Source organism: Phalacrocorax carbo, chromosome 1 (genome assembly GCF_963921805.1).
Source record: "Phalacrocorax carbo chromosome 1, bPhaCar2.1, whole genome shotgun sequence".
Taxonomy (NCBI): Eukaryota; Metazoa; Chordata; class Aves; order Suliformes; family Phalacrocoracidae; genus Phalacrocorax; species Phalacrocorax carbo.
Genome location: NC_087513.1, coordinates 33,308,950 through 33,322,993, shown reverse-complemented (window position 1 = coordinate 33,322,993; position 14,044 = coordinate 33,308,950). Strand labels below are relative to the sequence as shown.

Below are 14,044 nucleotides of genomic sequence, written 5' to 3'. Positions count from 1 at the left end.
GGTTTAACTATATAAAATGCAAGCAAAGAAATATAAGGCATATTTAGCTGACAAATCAGGCGACTTGACATATTTTCATGTCAACCTTGACAGATAGATAGGCAGTGCCTGAGCAAATGACACCTCCAAAGGAACAAGGATGCCTTTTTACATCCAGCACCTCAGCTTACTTAATTGTTGACACTTCACAGAGGCAATTAATATACAACAAACCTTACAGGATGGAGAATGAAAACGTACAAAAATTTGGCAACGCTCCTCTCTCACTAGACCTAGAGAGAGACTTAGTGCTAAAGGGAGCTGTCAGGGCTATAGCAAATTATGTTCTGACACTCCATGGAAGAGAAGAAACTTGAAAAACAGATCAGCGCTTAATTATCAACCGTTTAGGTTGCATCCTCAGTGAAGATACTTGATATCTGAATCTGGCAAATACTGGGGGGGGGAGAACAAGCATTCAAATTATGTAAACATTCTCAGAAGTATTGTCCACTCATTAACCCCTTTTACTTCTGTTGGGTTTCTGGCTCTTTATCATCTCCAGAAAACATCTTTTGATTTGTTTCCTCACAGCTTTTATGTTTCCGTGAACTCTCATGTTACCAAGTTCTACAAGTCAAATGTTTTCTGAAAATGCATTTCAAAGTCATTTCAAACTGCTGAAGGAAGGAGAATCTTAAATTTGTCTGTACACACACTAGCAGCATAGTGCCTTCGCCCAGTAAGAAAATAGAAACAGTGTCATGCAGCCTAATACACGGGAACACAAATAATTCAAATAATGAGCATCAAATACTGAAAACTTTATATGCATTTAAATACAGAAAGGAAATTCATTTGCTTGCTTTCATAAATATAAATCTGAGTGTTTTTTACTTTGGTTTGGGTCTGGTTTTTTCACACTTATTTTCCAAAATTGCTTTCAACAATAGTTGAAAATCATTCATTCATTGATACTTAATATAAAGACCCAATAAAATGTATTGTCTAGCAGAGAGAGAAAGGAAATACTTGTGAAGACATTACTGTTTGTGCCTCACTTTAGAGGTCTGTCTAAAATGCTATTTAAATCCAGTTTAATTCTGTTCCTCCTTGCTATTTTTCAAAACAATGGCTATTTAGGCAATGCATTACATTTTTCCATGTGTGTATGTTCCCTGAAAACTTTGCCTTTATGGCTTCTGAACTGATTGTTACAACGCATATCGCTGAGGCAAAAAGACCTAAAAAACTGTGAGACAACTCATATCTAAATCTTAGTCCTAATCATAACTGAAAGTGTATTCCCAGTACATGAATTTCAAATCTGCCTAAATATTTGTACTCTGTGTATTACCGCACTCATCCTACCAGCATCAAAACAATGTCATGTGAGGTTATTATTTGCAACTAATAGCTGCATTCAGTTATATAGCTTGAATAGTAATTGCTTCTAGAGAACAGTTCATCCCTAGCGTTAAAAAAATCCCCTATCTATCCTTCTGAAATATTTTTTGAATTTGAAAAAGAAACAAAATTTGCTACATTAGTGACACTCCAGTTTACTTCTTTAGGTGGAAGGCCATTTCATTCCTTTCATTTTTACTGTGATAGTCAAAAAATGCTGAATATTTCAAGACAGCACTCACACATGCTGGGGACTGCTGTCGAGATCAGACTTCACTTTTACCTGAGTCCAACTGACAGAGAAATTATTTCATTAACAGTGGTTTTGATGAAGACTAATGTTGATGTTTTTACTGTTTCCTAGAGATACTTTTTCCAGGTATGTTATGTGACTGAAGGCAAAAGGAGACTTTTCATTTATTTAAATGTCCAGCAGGTCAGGTTCTGTATTCATGGAAATAATAAATCAATTAATAAAGTCAAAACTCCATAAGATTTGCAAAACCAAATTATTACAGCAATGTAAATTTATCCACGTTCATTTTGAATCTAGATTCTGGGTGGCACTTAGTATGAAAAAACCACTAATTAGGTTAAAGATAAATCTAAAATGGGAATTGTTTAATTTGTTTTTAAGAATGTGTTTTACTTTTTGTTACACTGGTGCATTGGTCACATAATAGCGGAGCGGACTAAAATCTATAATCATATCAGCACCCTTGCATTAGACAGAAGTAATGCATGGGGAAAAATTAAAAATATTTCAGGCAGCAAAAGTCATCTGCGTCCCCATACGTGAATAGGCTCTAGCAGATTACACTTTTGTACAATCATTACTCAGTGCCTCAATCAGGCTACTCACATTTTAATTTCAATTTGATTTAATTGCAAGAATTGTAATTTCAAAAGAAATTATCAGTACAGAATCCAATAGTGTTTTGTCTTAATTGCAGCTTATTCTTCATGTCATCTATTCTTCTCTGAGGATGATGAATAATTGATTACATGATTTGCCACAATTATTTGATGAATAATCAATGGTATTCAATCAATTTGTTTAGCGATTGTACTTTGCAATTTACATTTAAGTAAAAGATTAAGATCTCCTGCACAGTTAAATAACGAACTGTGTTTAAATAATGTTAAAACCGTAACACAGTGAAACAAAAGCTAATCAAGTTAGGGTTGTGATTTACACTTGTGCCATTATAGAGAAGGAAAAGAACAAATGGTATGGAGTATTATCATTAACTTCTAACACCCTGGCTTCTCAAAGTGTAATATTTTAGTAAAAGGAATTTAATAAGAATAAAGGATCCTTAAAATCACCACAGTTGTTTATCCAAAATAATATTTATTGCCTTCTACCAAGTTCTTTCTATGTAGTACTTCTAAATCTGGGTTGATCTTGTGAAATGGCTAAACATCAAGTGTCTCAGTGGATGTGGGATCAGGCATATGCTCTCAAAGCCGTTTCATCTCTCAAAGCAGGGACAACAGGAGGTTGTCCAATCTTGGTGTCTCCTGTTCAAACAGAAACACCTCCAGGCAATGAAATGGGCACACCCTTGGGGAAAACACTGTGAAAAATCCACGGTAGCCTCATAGGAATCCAGGTAGGAGCCCAATGCCTGGTACGACTGGGAAGTTGATACGCAAAGGCCCACTGGGTTTCTGAGTATTCATCTGCAACTAGCGGAATGCAAGGAGTTTTGCCACTATTTCTTGAATACAACTAGATTTATCTGAGACCAATCAGGAGGCAGAGTACAATCCTCCATGGCTGGAATAGCTACATAACCATCGGGGTGTTTTCCAAGCGCTACTCCAAACATCACTGCAGCTAGCAGGACTGAGCCCAGCTCCAGTGGGAGGGAGCACAAGGCACAACAGCAGATCTCAGAAACAGGACTGGGATTACTTATCTGTGTTGTAAACCAAACGTTGCCTATTTTATCCTAGTCCGTAGGAGATAACTAGGCTAGAAGAACCGATGGAGAAGTCTGCAATCAAAGGCAGGGCTTGAAGACTTTGTATAAGGATGACATTTTAGCCCAGGTAGAGAGGACAAAGAGAGTTACTAGGGAGATGCCTGGGAAGCAAACCCATTAGGGACTTTTTAGCAGGCCATGCAAGGATTCAGTTGACTTTTAAACGGAGATTAGGAAGGACCATATAGTTGAAAAAGAGCCAAGGGCTAAGGCCAAAACAAACAAAAAAAATGCAAAAATCAGCAGGAGAGCTCTTATACAAAAATTAAGGACTATTGCAAAAACAAATCAAAAAAGGAGACCCTGTAGCCTGGAACAATGCTTGGACTGGAAGACCTGAGAAGCCATCCTCTCCTTCAAATGCAAGCATGCATCCCAGCTTTGTCCTGACTCCGTATCAGGAAGCAGTTCCCTCCCTCCATGCATGCTACACGCAGGTTTACGTGGGAAAAGAAATGAAACCTGGATGGTGAGATGGGGTCGTAGTACTCCTCAGTCTATCCGTGATTCGAATGACTGGTAACCAGGTATCCCAGTACCCTGCAAAGACAACCCAGCACTCAGAGCAGGTTTGATGTAGATTGCTGAGACTTCTGAGGACACAGAGGAGGGAAGCGGTGCACCTGCTAAGGTGGTGGGGAAAGCAACCCTCTTAACCAACGGCATTCTGAAAACCCATTCTTAAGACTGTTGTTTTTTAAGCCAAGACTATAGAACTGCTAAAGAACACATTGCTGGTTACATGTCAAAGAAAAGTATTGGGTTTATAAGAACAGCATTTGAAAATGTATGCCTAATTCGTTCTGGTAGTCCACATGACTTGATTGCAGTTGAAGTGTCCCAGAAACACCCAATGCAGAATTAGAACAAGGTGCTCTTGTTGGTATTAATCATTGATGTGCTTCTATACAGCTTTCTGTCTGGAAAGCTCAAGTGCTGCACAAACATTAACTAAGCCTTACAAGACCCATGTGGTGTATGACAGTTTTATTCTCTGCATGCAAAGAGGGAAACTGAGGCATTCCCGCTGCTACTGAGGAGTACAAATAGGAAAAGACTGGCCATTGTACCCGTTGTGGGCTCCATTCCTAAAGAAAGACTAAGAAATAAAAAGAGAAAGTATAAACCAATGCAGAGTGTTGTAGTAAGTGGGCAGCAGAAGTTAAAGCATTGTTCCTCCCCTAAAATCCCTAAATGATCCCAGAAGCTGGCCTGTGCTTTATGCCATAGAGGAAACAAAATAAAATCTTGATCTTGCAAAAAATTTAAATCTCACCCCTGATCTAACGCAAATTTTTGTTCCAAATACACAGTAAAAACGCCAGATAGATACCTGTGAGGTGGCCTGATGCCAGTATAAAGATCACTGTGCTTCACCCAAACTCTCCATCTCCAGGCAGGGCCTTTTTCTATTCCCCAGTACTTAAACTGCTTTAGTAATTAGCATAGTCTGACCTGTATCTTCTGTATTGGCTGAGTCCAACAGCTCTAGATCACAGGATCAGGGCTGAAAGGGACCTCTGGGGACCATGTGGTCCAGCCATCTCTTCCAAGCTGGGCTAGCCTCAAAGCTACATCAGTGCTAGATTGTATTTTTCACTACCTAGCTAAGGAGCTTTTTTTGTTCACCTACGTGCAGTTGCAGTCGCAACTCTATGTAAGATTTACACAAAAATAGTTTTATGCTTCCTTTTGCCTACCAAGAGTTGGTTAGTCCTTTCAATGTGAAAACATGGAATACTTTAAAGATAAGAAAATATAAAGTATTCACTGGAAGAAGTAGGATTGGAAAAGAAAATCTGTCGGACTGTGCAGGGCATTTCCATACCCATGTGAATCTATATGGATATTTCAAAATCACACAAAAACTTTTCACACTTCACATTTTTAAATTTTAAGCTCTGACAACATAGGCCAAAAATTGCATTCCTCACGTGAAATCCATGATCACTGTCAGCACTACTTTCTAGAGAAAAATCCTAATTATAGAAAATATTTTAGAACACATTTTTCATACAATAGGTAACAGCACCTTTGAAGTTGGAGTTTTTACTATGCGAAGGTAACAAAGCTGGGACTCAAGTCCCTTTTAAACCTGCTTGTCAGTAGTTTATGTGTTTTTTCTTGCATAAGTATTTTTGAAATGTTTAATAAAAGTTTAAGATATACAAATAGATATTGTAACTCTGGTCCTTTTCTATGTGCAAGTTTTCCTCATACACTCTCTGAACCCACCCCAGTGGCAGAGTAGACCCCATCCTCAAATTATCCAGACTTCAAGTGAATGAAAAGTGCACGCAACTAAGAACTGCGAACAGTACCTGGGGGTAGAATGCAACAAAATCACAGGGGAGCCAAGTAGCTTCCATGGAAAGTGAAAAAAAAAATTGATGGAGAATATTATAGCCCCTCCCCCAGTACTTGCATTTGTGGGTTGAATTTTTTAATCTTATTTCGTACTGTTTGCAGGGTTACGGGTGCATTTTCTCCCTGACACAAAGAAAATCTCATAGGTCCAGGGAGAAAACTAACTGTGCTGTTTCATCAGGACTATAGCTGGTAACTCGGACATGCTTTATTTCTGTCCGTGTTGTGGAAAACAGAGCAGGTTGTAACACTATTAAAGCAGTTATGCTGGATTTGCATTGCAGACATGGCTGTAGAGCGGGTAAATTACATTACTGTAGCAAACTTCCCAGGCTACCCATATGGTTAAGTAGAAACTAAGAGTTTATAGCTTAATTAGAGGCACTTGTAAGTGAGGATCAGATAAACAGATATACAACTTAAAAGAGTGCATTGGCCATAAATTCTTTCATTCCAGATTCAGATCTGCTAATATATGACTGTAAACACCTTTGACAAGGTTATTTAAAAGCCAAGCAATCTTATTTCCTATGCCTTTGGAACCTGAAGTGGGAAGAAGTAAATGACGGAAATCATGCAATGCTGCCAGCACAGTCTAAACATATTTAGATCTTAGTGATAAGTGCTACGGAAATGCTTGACTAGGTGGCAGGGAAGAGCACAGGGCAAGGGGCAAGAACTCTACAGCAGCAACAAGCAGCCCTTTTGCCACCTTTGCCATCTTTTTCTTCAATTTCCCTTTAGAATGTATTAATTTTTTCACATTTCTACTTCACCCTTCACGGTTTTTTTCTTAAATTATAGGAGACATCCAAATTCATTCTGATGGAAAAAGTGACAGAGGCTTCTTTTAATGAAGTTTCACCTGTCTGTACAAGTGTCTTTGCTTTCTCCCTGAAAATGCCCATGCAGACGCAATCTGAAAATGTTTATTTTCAGACTTGGTTAAGATTTAAAAGGAAGTGTTCAGCGAGGCGATGGTGGTACCGCATCCAGGCTGCAAGGAAACAGCAGAGCAAAGCACCCAGGGTTGGGATTGCAGCAGAAACTTTGAAGGTGATAAGTAGCTTTAACACTCTTGCCTGTAATAAAGCCGTAGCCTAGGGTTGTAGTCTAAAGTTGTTTCCTGTGAGTGTTACATTTTTATTTTTTCGGATACAGAAAGATGATTTTGACCAGATTGGATTCCAGATAACATACTTACTCCGCTAACACAGGAAAACCAAATGTGCTTCAAAGCACGAAGGGAAAATTGCCATTTCCTAACCTCAAATAATTCCTTGTTTAGAGAATCAAGGGAGACGCTGCCAGACAACAGACCAAATCTCAGCTTCATATTAAGTTTTCACAGTTCCAAACACATTTATTTCACCAAGTGGGGAGAGTTTGTGATCGTTTAGAAGTCACTCCGGTAAAATTATCTCACCTTCCAATTTGCATCTACAGAGAAAAATATAATATTTGATTAAACGTCTTCATTGTTACTCATGCTTCTCTCTGATTTTTTTCGTAGAGGATTTAAACTGTGTGAGACCACTAGAGAACCAGGAGCTCAATGCATGTTGCTCAAAGGTGCAAGCAACTGGAACAAGGGCTGCAAACTCCGATAGCTTAAACAGGTGCTAAAACTGGTGATAACAATATAAGAGAAGGGGTTTAAACGTATACCTGCCTACTTCAGTGCCCCTTTGATGCCTACCGCATTCGTTTTGCCACCTCATTCACGTTAACACCTTTGCTTTGGGAAGTGCCCCCCCTCCCCCGCCGCCAAAGGGAGCATTTTTAAGCCTGCCGGCTCCGCACACCCGGCAGGGCGAGAGGCGAGGGGCGAGTGGCGAGGAGGGTGCTGGCCCGGCGCCCCGGCCCCCCCAGCAGCCCCGCGGGTGCAACCGGCGGCTACGCGCAGCCCACCGGCAACACCGCGGGCCGCAAACACGGTCGGAGCGAGCTCCGTCACCCACCTCTGCACGGAGCAGCGGGAGAAGTTTTTAATTAACCTTCCCTCTCCCGCTGCCCCGGGGAAAGCGGCGGCGAGGGGCGCACCGAGCGGCCTCGGAGCTCCGTCTGGCCGGGGGAGCCGGAGCGGGGGGAGCCGGAGCGGGGGGAGCCTGCCCGCCCACCGCCCGCTCCCCGACCTTCCCAAACCGGTGGGAAAAGGGGGTTTCGAAAATTTCGCCGTGCCCCCGTGAGCTTCAAACGGCGGCGCGCCTCCCCCCCGCCCCGCCCCGCCGGCGGGCAGAGGGGCGTGGCCGGGGCGGGGGTACGGCCGGCCCCGCCCCCGGGCCCCGCCCCGCCGGGTTTTCCGAGCCGCCGGCCGCCCCGCGGCGGAGCCCCATTAGGGCGGGGAGCGGGCGCGGGGCTCGGTCACCGGCAGCGGCGGAGGCTCCGGCCGGGCGGTCCCTCCATCCCTCCCTCCGCGGCGCCGCTGCCGGAGATGCGCGTCTCCCGCCTGCGCTGACTCCGCGGGGCAGAGCTGGCTGGCTGTCCGTCTGTCCCCCCTCCGCTGTCGGTGTGGCGAACCCCGCTGCCGGTGTGACGGACCCCGCCGCCACCCGGGAATACGTCGCCGTGGTTCGGTCGCGCTGCGGGGAGGGTAAGTGGCTTCTCGCCGCTGGGAGCAGGGGGAGGCGGCGGGGCGCCCGGCGGGTTTGACGGGGCGCCGTCCGCAGCCGGGACCGTGCCGCGGTGCGGCGGGGGTCCTGCGCCCCGCCTGGGCTCTGCCCCGCCGCGGGGTGCCCGCACGGAGCCGGCCGAGCCCGGAGCCGGCACTCGTGAGCCCCGCGGGAGTAGCGCCGTCCTGCTGTGGGACGGGGGCTGCGGGCTCGGCAGGGCGGGGGTGGGTCCCGCTGAGACCCGCGGAGGGGGCGGCGCGGCGCCGGCTCGGTGCGCCGGGCGGAGCGGGGCCGCCGGTCTGAGTGAGGATCCAGATGCAGGAGCTCAGCTGTTGCCTGTCAGTGGGGTGACAACTGGCCTCTCGCAGGCAGCCTCCCCCTTCTCCCCGGCGAAGCGTCCGCGCCTGGGCCCCCTCCAGCCCCGAGCGGGGGACCGGGGAGGGGGGGGGCGGCGACCTCGGTCTGCCGTCCCGGCGGCACCTCTCGGGCTCCCCCGCTGTGAGCGCGCTGTGTTACTGGGGGGTCCCCGTCCCCCCGCCCCGACAGTGCCTGAGGGGCAGCACCGACCTAGCCCAAGTACGCGTTTATTTTTCCCCTTCCTCAACGAAGAGCTCTCTGGAAGGGCGATGGACACTCCCCGAGCCCCATCTCCCAGAATATTTATTCCCACGGCGGGATTTCACCACCAGCAGCCACCATCTATCATCCGACCGGGTTGGGCTGAGCCTAGGGCGTCTTCGCTGTGGTCCGAGCCTAGGGAGGCCGGGTCTGGCCTCGGACGGGAATCTGTCATTGTACCCCAGCGGGGGGTGGCCGAGGAAAGCAAAATAAAGCACCCGCAAGTACCAGTGTTTCTAAATGCCATCAACTGGAGAGCCAGGAAACGCAGCAGGGGATATTTTACAAGCTCTCTGAGAAATGTTTATACAGAGGATTTGAAGGTTAACAATGCATATTCCCTACACACTAAAACCTAAAAGGTGGCAAAAATAAATGGCTAGCGTTACTGCCGGCAGAGTTCCCTGGTTTTGTTGTTTAGCTGGTAACTGAGGTCTCTAAACTGCATGTTTGTGCATGGCAAACTCAGAATGACTGTTGAGATTTTCTAGCAGGATGTGCTTTCCCCCCCTTTAGCTCCAGTTATTATTTCTAGGAGGAAATATTGTTATTTATATTACTTCTTTAGAGCACAGGTATATTGCAGCAGCCAGGTTTTCATCCCAAAATGTCAGCAGGTCAGAGCAGGCTTGGAAACGGACCGAAGGGGAGAGGAGAGAAGGAGAGCAGTTACTCTGACTGCAGTGACAGATTCTTTCATTTCTCACCGCAGAGAGCCCCGGATGAGCCGGGCTGGTGCAGCTCTGCCAAGAGCACAGTTAATTGTGTCCTGTAAATCAAGGTCCACGGAGCCGCTCTCTTTCTGTAAAACAAAAGGTTTTGTAATGAGTAAGCCCAGATCAGTCATATAAAAATTTTAACGTGGACTGGGCAAGGTGTGTGTGTGGGGACCTTACAGGGTTAATAGCTAAACTATTAAGATTGGAGTCAGATGTGGGTAAAAGCAACAGGAGAGTCTGGTTTTTCCTAATATCCTGTAGTATGATAACTCTGAAGAGGGTAATTGTTTTAAAAAAAAAATCTGTTTCAATTTAAGATTTATTAAGCAAGAAGAGCCTTACATAAACATCAGAACCCTTCTCTTGTTTGGAAAGGCAAGAAGTGGCTAGAAATGTCACCTGAACTTAAAAGCAAAAGACTACAAACTATGTGTGGATTTTCATCCATATGCGCAAGAATGTTATTAACCTCATTTTCAACTGGCTTATTCTATGTCTTACGGGGACTGGGGAGTTTAACTCGGGCTTTTGGCAAAACGGCTTCTGTGCTTTTTTCATTTTTCCCTAGCAAATGAGTTCATTCTAACATTTAATAAGACATTCGGAATCCAGGAGTGGGGTGTATAGCAAGTGCCTTCCAAAGAAGGAGCAATGGAGGGGGCAGCTGGGTTTTACTTACCTATATAATAAGTTGGGAATTTAAATTTGTGTGTAAGGAGGAGATCTGAAGAATGACTCAGCATGCTAATGACCTGGCTTTTCAGAACTTCAAGAGTTTGGTCTGTCTCCCCCTATGGTTATAATAAGAGATTAAATGCATTTGACATATTTAATTAATTAGCATATGAAAATCAGATGGCTTTTACTTTGTCATTGTTTTTCTGTGAAACTTTTCTATGCTAATGAACGTCTACATTTTAGAGTAATTTAAATGGCTTTGGTTCATATTATGTCTCTGCAGATTGCTTTGACCCTTTCTAATGCTGCAGCCTTTATATCCTAGCCTAAAAGTCCTTTTCCTTTGTAATATGGATCTTGCGTAATACATTGTCAACGGCTGCTCTACGCAGCCTCTAACAGAGCAGACTGAGAGTTGCACTTAAATTTAAAGCCTCTGTTTGCTTGGATGCCATGTCTTGTGCATTCCAGAGTTAATTGTATGTGCAGTGGTGAAGTCCATTTAAAACAAACAAGCTGGGTTTTGTTTCTGTTTTCTACCACCACCTTATCCTAAAGTAAAGAGATCCCTGCTGGGGAGGGGTATAAAAACATGCTCTGAAACATTACTCTTTTTTTCATCATTACAAAGCATCATTGTGTTTCTGGGAAAATTGTTGTATGATATAGTGTTGCATTAAGAATACTTGATTATGAGATGGATGCATAATGGCTTATATCAATATTCAGTTCACCCCCTCGTATTAAGGCTTAAACTTCAGTTTGGCCAGCACTGTCTTCTGCTTATGCTGTTTAAACAGAGGTAAACTTGAGGTTAGCTCTAGCCATTAGTATATGCTTGGTGTAAGCCATGCGTGCTTAGGTCCTGCTCCTGGAAATGTTTACAGAAATGAGTAGCTTTTACTTGTGTGCTTAAATTGTTTGGATTAGGAGTTGTATAATGGGAAGAGCCAGCTTGGAAGGATACAGCACAGCTATGGCTCATCTTTCCCCCTCCCACCTTATGGCTGAAGAATGATGGGAAGAAACATGTTTTGCAAGTAATAGCACACTGAAGTCGTGGCATTTCTGGCAGAAATTCCCAGATAGACTATCAGATCACAATTTGCCAAAATTACACTTTTTTTTTTAACAGAAACAGCTCTTTGGCTGCTGGTTCATTGTCAAGGGATATTTCCAGTTACTGAAGAAAATTTCATAAGTGGTCTGCTGTAACGCTTCCTCTTTGTATCTTGCTTGTTTATATTGTGCTCTAAATACATTATACTTCTTTTGGCAAAACTAAATGAGCAACTGACTTCTTAGCACAAAGTGACGACACTTCTCAAGCGTGTTCTTGTGCAAGGCTTTTTATAAATGTGCAAAACGAGTGAAGTGCTCAGATACAGGAGGTATGAGCCAATACAAACATTTTCAGTATTTTTAAAATATCTGTAAATGACAGATTTTTGCTAATTTACCTTTTCTTGGAACTCTGCCTGGAAGGCTAACTCCTTAAAAGTTCTTAAATATAACCATGAGATTGGTGAGTTGCCGCTTCTCAAGATCATTTTGAACCTCTCGAGCTCAGTGTTTTGCTAACTGGTAAACCTGGGGTAGACAGTCTCAGGCAGGCCTTTCATTTCCAGCAGGTTACGCATCAACAAAAGCTTGGAGCTGTGTTATTTCAGTTGTTCTGTACCAAAGTCATGCACTCCTGTCTAAGGTTTGTGTTTGAAACATTGATTTATAGCACCTGATAGCTCTTGCTGTTCTGCCTTGTGTGCTTCTCTCCTTCATTTTCCTTCTTCCCTCCCTACCGCCCCTTACTCTCTTGCTCTCCAGTTGTACTGACTTGGCAATGACGTGATAAGAGTGTTATGGGTTGTGCTTGTAGCTTTATAGCTATAACAGTTTTATTCAGTTGCCCCTCTTTTATCTAAGCACAGATCCAACAGCTTGCAATTACGGTCTTTGACTTTAGTAACAATTCTGGTTTTTTGAAACGTTTCCAGTTACACACACTATTGGCTTCATGGAGCAGCCGCATGCCAAAAAAGCATTTCCAGCTGCCATCCAAATATTGAAATATGATTGTTTTGCTGTTATTTAAAATAAACGTTGATTCCTGTGATGCTTTTATAACCACCTTTTTGAGCTTGTTGCCTTCTAATCTTGCATCAGGTAGCCCCAATCTTAGTATTACATGATTCCAGAACTAGGCTTCTCTCACAAAAACGTGCCAAATCCATGACTAATGTTCGTGTTAATGTGGTGTATACAAAAAACTGACTTCTTGGTGGGTTTAATCACTGATTTGTATAATTGCAGCTAGCGTGATTAAAAATCTGCATGTCAATATCATGGTGCTTATAATAAAACTTTGAATTTTTTTTTTTAAGCAAGGTGATGTTCATCCCTTAGATTTTCTTAAAGGGAGTCTTCATTGTCCAAACATCTTCATTTCTGAAGGTGTTTGAGTGCCTTGAAAAGAAAATAAGAACGCAGATGCAGTTATGAATATAGCAACGTAGGCTTCGGATCACACTGCGTGGTAGGACTCTTGCATCCTCTTGTTCTGTAGGAAAGCTGCATCTTCTGTCACCAGTCTTAAGAAGACTGAAATGAAAAACTTGCACATTAAGAATTGTGCAGTTGAATCTTTAAACATGTCTAGACAGACACCGCTATACCACTCCTGAAAGCACGCGCATCTCCTGTAGTCCCATGCTCCTTGCTGAAGCAATCTAAACCACCTCTGACAAAAGTGCTGTAATTTTTCAGCTTTACCCATTTTACCCTCCCCTTACCTCTTCATTAACAAAGTACTTCTGTGACAGAGGTAGTGGTAATTCAGCAAGAGGCTCCGCTGAGGTACCAGGGCACCCTTGCTCAACCTGTTGAACGCACGGGCTAGTGGGATGCTGCCCTCACCCATGGCCCAAATTGAAAGCCTTCTTGCACTTTCAAGTGTGGAACAACTTGTCTAACAGCAGCAAAAGCTGACTTTTGTTTTCAAGTATGTTAAAAATTAGCGCATGATTAGTGAAAATGTTTTTAAAGATCTCTTTTTGTAATCAAGTGTTATTGTTAATCACCCAGAAGTTCAAAAGTGTTTATGTAAAAAATGGCATGTGTTTGTGTGTATACTTTAGGGCTAATATATTTTTACTCTATTTCAGCTTCCTTGCAGGAATCGGTATTTTTGTAGGGAAATAAAAGCTTCACAAGGAGAGAATACTATTCAAAGTGTGAATATTCATATACTTGAAAGTGAATTTTGTGAAGGCATTTAAGAAATGTCTGAACCTAGTGTATTTGCATCTATTTATACAGACTGCTAAATGAATTATGCTAGGTCTAGAACCTTACTGGTGAATTGCAGATGTCTTTTCCAAAAGTACACATATGGCTTTCTGAGAGCTTTGAACTGTTTTCTCATGCTTCGCTCAACATAAAGATCATAGGGGTAACTTCATTGTGAGAGGGGTTTTTTTTTCAGTCTTGTTTGCAAAGCATGGTGGATCTGAGTGATAAATATTGAGTTCCCATTCATCCTAGGACTGAAATGAGTTCGTTCTGTGCATATGGAGTATGGGAATAAGACACACGGAGGATATGTTTATATTTAACAAAATTAATAGTATAAAGCGGGTGCAAAGGAACTTATAAGCCTAAACAGCTTGGCAGGCCA

General features: G+C 43.2%; 1 protein-coding gene across 1 annotated transcript in view; it reads left to right on the top strand.

Annotated features, from left to right (window-relative positions):
* Positions 1 to 8,043: 8,043 nt before the first annotated feature.
* PRICKLE1 (prickle planar cell polarity protein 1) overlaps positions 8,044 to 14,044 on the top strand; it is a 69,409-nt gene continuing 63,408 nt past the window's right edge. Inside the window, exon 1 of the mRNA XM_064448051.1 lies at positions 8,044 to 8,337. The gene's annotated coding sequence lies outside the window, so the exon portion shown is untranslated. The remainder of the gene's footprint in view (positions 8,338 to 14,044) is intronic.